This window comes from Acartia tonsa, chromosome 11, assembly GCF_053477335.1.
Source record: "Acartia tonsa isolate MP-2025a chromosome 11, ASM5347733v1, whole genome shotgun sequence".
Classification (NCBI taxonomy): Eukaryota; Metazoa; Arthropoda; class Copepoda; order Calanoida; family Acartiidae; genus Acartia; species Acartia tonsa.
The window spans coordinates 45,683,385-45,690,688 of NC_137270.1; the positions used below are offsets into that span (position 1 = coordinate 45,683,385).

Here is a 7,304-nt window from a genome sequence, read left to right on the forward strand (position 1 = left end):
CAACCTCTCCTAAAACCTTAATATGCTAAATATGTGGAAACTATAAATGTGGTCCCCCAATCATGCAAAGCTACCCTATACCCAAATAACCTGACCTAACAAGTATGGCAACATCCATTCAAAGAGAAGCAAAAATGTAACAGACACACAAACAAAATGATTATCAGAGAAGATTCTTGTTGCACAGGGAAATAATTTATAGTTATTTCCCGTATCGTATTATAGACGGCTTTCCGCGGATATAGAATGTACAATTATAAGATTAAAACTAGTTTTTTTAGCCCCGTCGTGCCGAAGGCACCGGCTAAAAAAACTAGTTTTAATCTTGTGATTGTACATTTCTATATTCGTAGAAAACTGGATATAATACGATGCTAGACATAGTTTTTTCGTATGGATTCCTATCCACCGGATTCGAATGAATTACAGAAGTCTATCACACATAGCAGCTCTTAAAATCGCCTTTAGAACAGTCTTACTCACCATAATGTAGATGACGGACAGACAACCTCAGTTATAGAGTTGATATAAGAAAGGGGAATCCAGAAGCCTATTTTAAATAGGAAGGTGGATGGCCGGACATACGTACATTTGGAATTATAGATTAACTCAAACAATGAATATGATATTAGTCATGGAGTGAGTGGACATTGGGCTGTAATTTGCACTAGTCCCCAAAGTTTTATAATAACGTTTTCCTATTAGTTGGCTTAACAACTTTGGGGACTTCTATTGATTTTTATTAGTTGGTTTAATATTTTGAATGTCCAAACGTTTCAACCACTAACTGTAATCTAAAGAAGGGTTATTTTGTGTATCAGCATTGGGGATGTACATAATTTTATCGCCCATTGTCTTATCCCTTTAGATCACTGTATATTAGTAGACAATTTTTTGTTATAATGTATTATTTATAGATATTACCTCTATTAAGAAAGCTATTAATATCCTATTATTATGTATTATCCTATATAAAGAAGTAAGGTCTTTTTTGTCTGAAGCTTAAAATCTTAATCATCACCGATTGAGTTCTTTTTTTATTGTTAGATTCACATAGCTCCTGTGAATATTTAAATCTTGGGACAGTTTTAGGCTATTTTTGAGCAGATTACCTAGAAGCTAGTGGCGCACCTAAAAAATTATCAAATAGAGTGACTTCCCATTACCTCTTGGGGGCGAAACCATAAGTACTAAATAAGGGATCAAATTTCACATTCGAGACAGCGTAAAGTGGCACCAAAAAAATGACGTCATACAATAAAGTTGACCAATGAGAGGCCAGTTTACACTGTAATTGACCACAAGGTAAAATTAATATTGGTCTCCCATTGGTTATTTTATCGTATGACGTCATTTCTTTAATTACTCTTATAATTAATTACTTAGCTGATTAATTTTTGCTTAAAAGTTTTATTTTGTAGACAAAACGAATTCTTAAACATAGGTATATTATTTTAAAATTAGTATTATTTCTTTTTAAGTGACAATAATATTTTACAGATTTAGAAAAATACACTATTATTTCCAATGCATTAATGATTTTTTGGTTGTTTTTAAGCAGATTCTTTTTAATAACAATGCTTCTCTATAATTAAATTTTTTTTGTCAATTTGTGATTTTTTCGGCAGCTTTTGTGAAGGTTTCTTGTACCAATGCATATCCAGTATGTAAATGGTGAAAGTCGATCAGAAAAAAAACATAATGACGTCATAAAAAAGATTATTCATCTCTTTTTTAGGGAGTTTCTTTCCCACTCCTCCTATCATCTCCCTCATTTTTATGACGTCACATTGATCGTCTTTGTCCATTTACATCGAATATATAATTTTCTTGGTCCGTCGGTCTGCCAGTCATGCTTCAAAGTTATAAATATTAAAACATAGAAAAATATTTGAAAAAGCTTTAGTAATAAAAAAATAATATCTTGATTTATGACCACTGAATATCTTCTACTAAAAAATCACCTCGTGTTTCGCTACTTATGGATGTTGTCATCCTTGTTACAAATATTCAAACATATATTAAATACACTTGGATATTATGACATTAATTTAGATTGCTAACACGGAACACATTTATTGGTCAGTTCGTTCATTAAATAGTAGGGGAGAGGATGTGGTGTAGGTGTGAATGGGTGTGATCATTATTCTCGCCAGCTACAAGTTTCACTTTATGAGAGTACATGATAATCTGGTGTAATATTCGAGTTATAATAAATCCATTATCATTTATGATTTCTTTCCACAGACTGCTGTCTTGATCTAGAACCATAGCCGCTGAAAATGGCGTCATCATACCCCAGAATAGAACCTAGAATTACATTTACAGATTAGAACCGGTTCTAAGCCATACTACAAATAGCATTGTATTACATATAGACAATTTTTTACGAATAGTAAAATGAAAAAAAAAATAATATTAATAGCAGTTTGCCTTCACCTCCTCGGGACTAACAAAAGTATTTTTTTAATATCCGCGGAAAGACGATGTGATAAAAACTATTATATTTTGTATTAACACGTTTTAACCATTAATTGTAATCTACAGAAGATGTAAAAACATTAAGGATGTACATCAATCTATCGCCAATTGTCTTATCCCTTGAGGTCCCTGAAATATAATACCTATTTCTTCTACAGAAACAGTTTGGTTGTCCGGTTGAAATCTGGAGCTTTTCCTGGAGGCCTTCCTGCTCCCAGCTCTGGATCTTGCCACCTCAGGATCAAGCATTGAGTCTGGCCTAGTGATAGATAGATAGATTGATTGTTGGATATATAGATAGATAGCGGGATAGATAGATGGATAGCTTAAATCTTGAGCTTTTCCTGCTGCCAGCTCTGGATCGTGCCACCTCAGGATCAAGCATGAAGTCTGGCCTGAGGATACATAGATAAATGGATTGAAAGTTGGATAGATAGATAGATAGTGAGATAAATAGATAGTGGGATAGATAGATAGATAGTGGGATAAATAGATAGTGGGATAGATAGATAGATATTTGAAGCTCTTCCTGTAGGACTTCATACTGCCAGCTCTGAATCTTTGCAACCTCAGGATAAAGCATTGAGTCTGGCCTGGGGATACATAGATAGATAGATGGATGAATAGATTGATAGATAGATGAATAGATAGATAGTTGGATAGATAGATAGGTAGATATATAGATGACTAGATAAATAAATGGATAGATATAAGATGAATGTATTTAGGCAATCAGATAAATAAATAGAAAATTGGATAAAATAATTCTTATTAATTAGATTGATCGATTTTTTGATAAATTAAAAGATACCTAAAAACTGGCATGGTACCAAACTCAGCCGCACCGCTTGGAATATAATCTCTCAACCATTCGGAGGCCTATATAAATTTTTAAAACTTTAATAATATTGTATGTGTTTTTTGTAATCAACAATATTATCATTATTTCACAATGTTAAAAACTTCTTAAAATGAAAGAATTTTACTATCCGCGAAATGTTGATAATGTAAAATAGGATCTACAAGGGGGAGGGTATATTTTTGTAAATATATTAATATTGACATTTAATGTTCTTTCCCCACAGCCAAAAAAAAAAAAAAAATTGGTTAATAATAAAGAAAACCCCAATGTAAATTTTAACCTTGAGTAAAAATACATTTGAGATTTAGTACTCCTCCCATCTGAAAATAAAAAGCTTAGACGTCCTTGTGATAGTATGCTGTACCTGATCTGCCAATCGCTGCAGCTCTTTTTCTCTCTTCCTTGTCTCCAGCTCTTGTAGGAGGGTAGCAATATCCTGGAGACGCCTTTCCTCATTCAATATTCTTTCATTTAACTCCTTAATATATAGATTTTTCTTCAAAACAAGGATGACAACATCTATAAAGCAAAGGATCAACAAATCAGATTTTTCAGCTAAAACGAGAATTTAATTAACAAAAACAAAAGTGTCAGCTCTTTCAAAATTTTGTATAGCTTTTGAGAATGGTGTACACTGTGTTTGTTTACATATATAAAAATACTTGCGGCAGGACCACTAGCTATTAGGAGCTTTATATTTAACCCTTACAGATCGGGCCCCAATTCCCACCTTAATAGATCGGGGGGGGGGGGGGGGGTCATATTGACCCCCCCACCTCTATCTCGGCTCCTGTTACAGTTAGAGACATAAATTTTTTTCTGGTGGTTATGTGCATATTTAGAGAAAATTACTTTTTCTAGTCAGAGCGGTCACACCGCTCCTTAGCCGCTTTGTAGCGGCCAGCCGCTAAATATTAAAACAGCTGTAGAGCGGCCAACTTTAAAGCTAGGATCACCAAATTTTAGGTGGAACTTTTATTTTTTATAACATAAAATTTACTTTTTCTGACCATCGCCGAAAAACGGCAAATAACGAAAACCGCTATTTTCGGCGGTTACGGCGATAAAACGGCGGTTGGCGGCGCCAGTTAATATTTTTATCTGTTTCTGATCACAATAAAAGACTACATAAAAAATATGGTTGGTCTATAGCTATTTTGAAATTCGGCGGCTGGCAGCTTACAAACGGCAAAATTACAGGTAGGATATCGGTCAAAAATCGGTCAAGGAGTGGTCAAACGGTCATGACCTTACTACTCACGGAATTTATTATTGCTTAAGGATGTACCACAAAATTTTTTAGGTCTCTAGCTGTAATAGAAGCCAAGATATACATGATATAAGTCTATATTAAAAGCAGGACATAAAATCAGTCAGGAAGCGGTCAAACGGTCATAAAACCACTATTCTCAGATGTTCATTGATATCCCAGTATTTACCAAAAAAAAAATTTAGGTTATCTTATACACAAAAGTAATAATGAAGAAATTAAGAATTATTTAGAATTTTTTCTAATTTTGATGCCACCTAACCGACTTTGACCGGACGCCACGACCGACACAGACCAGATATCCTTATACGATCAACTCTTGCCGACGTATGATTACTTAATTTAAAAAGTCATGAAGTCACAACTCTCTATCTTACCTACAAAAAAAAAGACATTGAAAAAACTAGAGGGGGGGGGTGGGTCAATATGACCTCTCCCCCCCCCCCCCAGATCTGTAAGGGTTAAAGCGGATTGGAGAATCTTAAAAATTGGCTCAGTAATCATAAAGAACTTATTGGCCAAGAAAATCCTACCACTTTATTTGTATAACTGAGCTGGATCTTTAAATCATTTAGTGGTGCGCTAAATCGGGGCGATCCAGTTCACCCGGCACTGGCTTTCGTTGAGTGCCATTGCCGCGCCAGTACCGTGCCACTGGGCGCGCTGGTTCGCCCATTCCGTTTTGATTTAAAGATTGAAATCTAATAATATCTAGGTGCGCCGAACTGGATCGCCCCAATTTAGCGCACCACTAAACGATTTAAAGATCCAGCTCTGGAATATTCTTTTAACCTTCCATTGTTGTCTTCTTGCTTTGATTGCCTCCCTATCATTGGAGTTGCATAGAATATAACTTTAAGACAAAGGTAGTGTGATTCATAAATTGTCTCTCTTGTTATTGCTACTAAGGCATTAAAGTAAATAATAGAGAGGGCATGAGCTATATTTATATTCCCAACAACTTATCTTAATCTACAGTAATTTTATGTTCCATCATTTGGGATTCACATCAATTAATCGGCCATTGTCTTATCCCTTTAGATTCCTGAATTAAATATAATGACAACTATTCCTCAGCTCTGGGTTGCTAATAATAAAATCTGGGAAGACAGGAATTTTGGAGAAACCAATGAGCCCAAACTTGTTCAGTTCTGTTTCTATTTCTTCTGGCCATGTGAAATCCCTCCAGGCCTGAGAAGAAAAATAGTTATCTACATTATAAAGTAAAATTATGAAAGTACTTTTTGGCCCCATCGGGTCCAACAAAACTGGTGCTAATTTCATAATTTTTTATTTTAATAGCTGTCTATCACACAATGCGATAAATAACTATTTAATTGGCGTTGCTACAAAAGACCAACTCTACAAAAGACCAACTCGACAAAAGACCAACACCTAGAATAAAAACCAACTCTACAAAAGACCAACACCCACATAAGATCAACACCTACAAAAGACCAACACCTACACAAGGTCTACCCATACAAAACATCAATTGATACAACTATATTGTTATATAAACATCAAATTTATTTTAAAAGCAATACATTTCTGCCATTTCATCAAAAGATTACCATTCGTTGCAGAATGTTGGAATGTAATGATTTTTTTATCATTAAAATTGGAAGATTTTCATGCAATTATTTCATTGCATTGATACCAAAAAACATTTTCTGTTTATTCTCGTGATGTGTCGTTTATAATCTATTTAAAGCAATCATTTTATTAATTTGATAAGTACAGATATAATGTTAGACCAATTATAGCTTTAGACCTTTTAGCATTACGATTTTTTGAATGTTGGTCTTTTGTAGGTGTTGGTCTTTTGTAGCAACGCCCAATCTTTTGTAAGTGTTGGTCTTTTGTAGCAACGCCATTTAAGTTTCAGTTTTTAAGAGTACCAAAGAGTACCTTTAATTAGAGGAATTTTTATTAATATCTCTAAAATATAAAGACAGGGGCGAAGCCAATAGTTTAACATTGTACAATGTGAAGTACATGACAAAACGTAATAAGTCAGCTGTGAATAGTTGAATTTCTTTGATATTGTTAGCCTTCGGGAAAATAATCCATCGTTTGTATTATTGAACAACAAAAGATAAACAATGATGATTGTCTACGAGTAAAAAAACAAAATCTTAATAATAAAGTCTATGTCGTTTGACAAATATATGGAATAAATGTGCATATATCATGGGAATCTTTACTAATAATTTTAGCTGCTTTATAGTAGCCGAGAAAATCACATTTCTCCCATAGCGTTACGGACTGACTGACTGACAGACGGACAGACAAAGTGAATTTTAGAGTAGCTTCGCTATTGAAAACTTACTTGTAGTTGTAGATTTGTATCATATAAATCATCCTTTGCTTGCACAATTCTAACTCCTTTCAATTTGGACATTCAATATTTTAAAGTTTTGGTAAGTTTTTAGAAATATAAAAACTCAAGGATGACAACATCTATAAAAGCGAAGCTCTGAAATAAGAAGGAAAGAAATAGTAGAGTAACAGAACTTAATAAGCAGAACTTTAAATCCACATTCCAAAACTTAAATGAAAAGGACAATTATATCATACAAAAAGTTATTGTAAAAAAGGTAGGTGTAATTTTTTCTGGGGACACGTTTTCTTGAGAGGGTGCAGGTACCCTCCCAAAAAATTGTATTTGGACCATTAGAGTAAAACACT

General features: G+C 33.9%; 1 long non-coding RNA gene across 1 annotated transcript; it reads right to left on the bottom strand.

The window, feature by feature from the left end:
* Nucleotides 1–1,989: 1,989 nt before the first annotated feature.
* LOC145332884 (uncharacterized) lies at nt 1,990–5,435 on the bottom strand. Its single transcript, XR_013884366.1, has 5 exons — nt 5,406–5,435; nt 3,708–3,821; nt 3,293–3,360; nt 2,625–2,740; nt 1,990–2,310 (listed from the first exon to the last, which is right to left on the bottom strand). It is a non-coding gene; the product is annotated as an uncharacterized LOC145332884 (long non-coding RNA).
* Nucleotides 5,436–7,304: the final 1,869 nt, after the last annotated feature.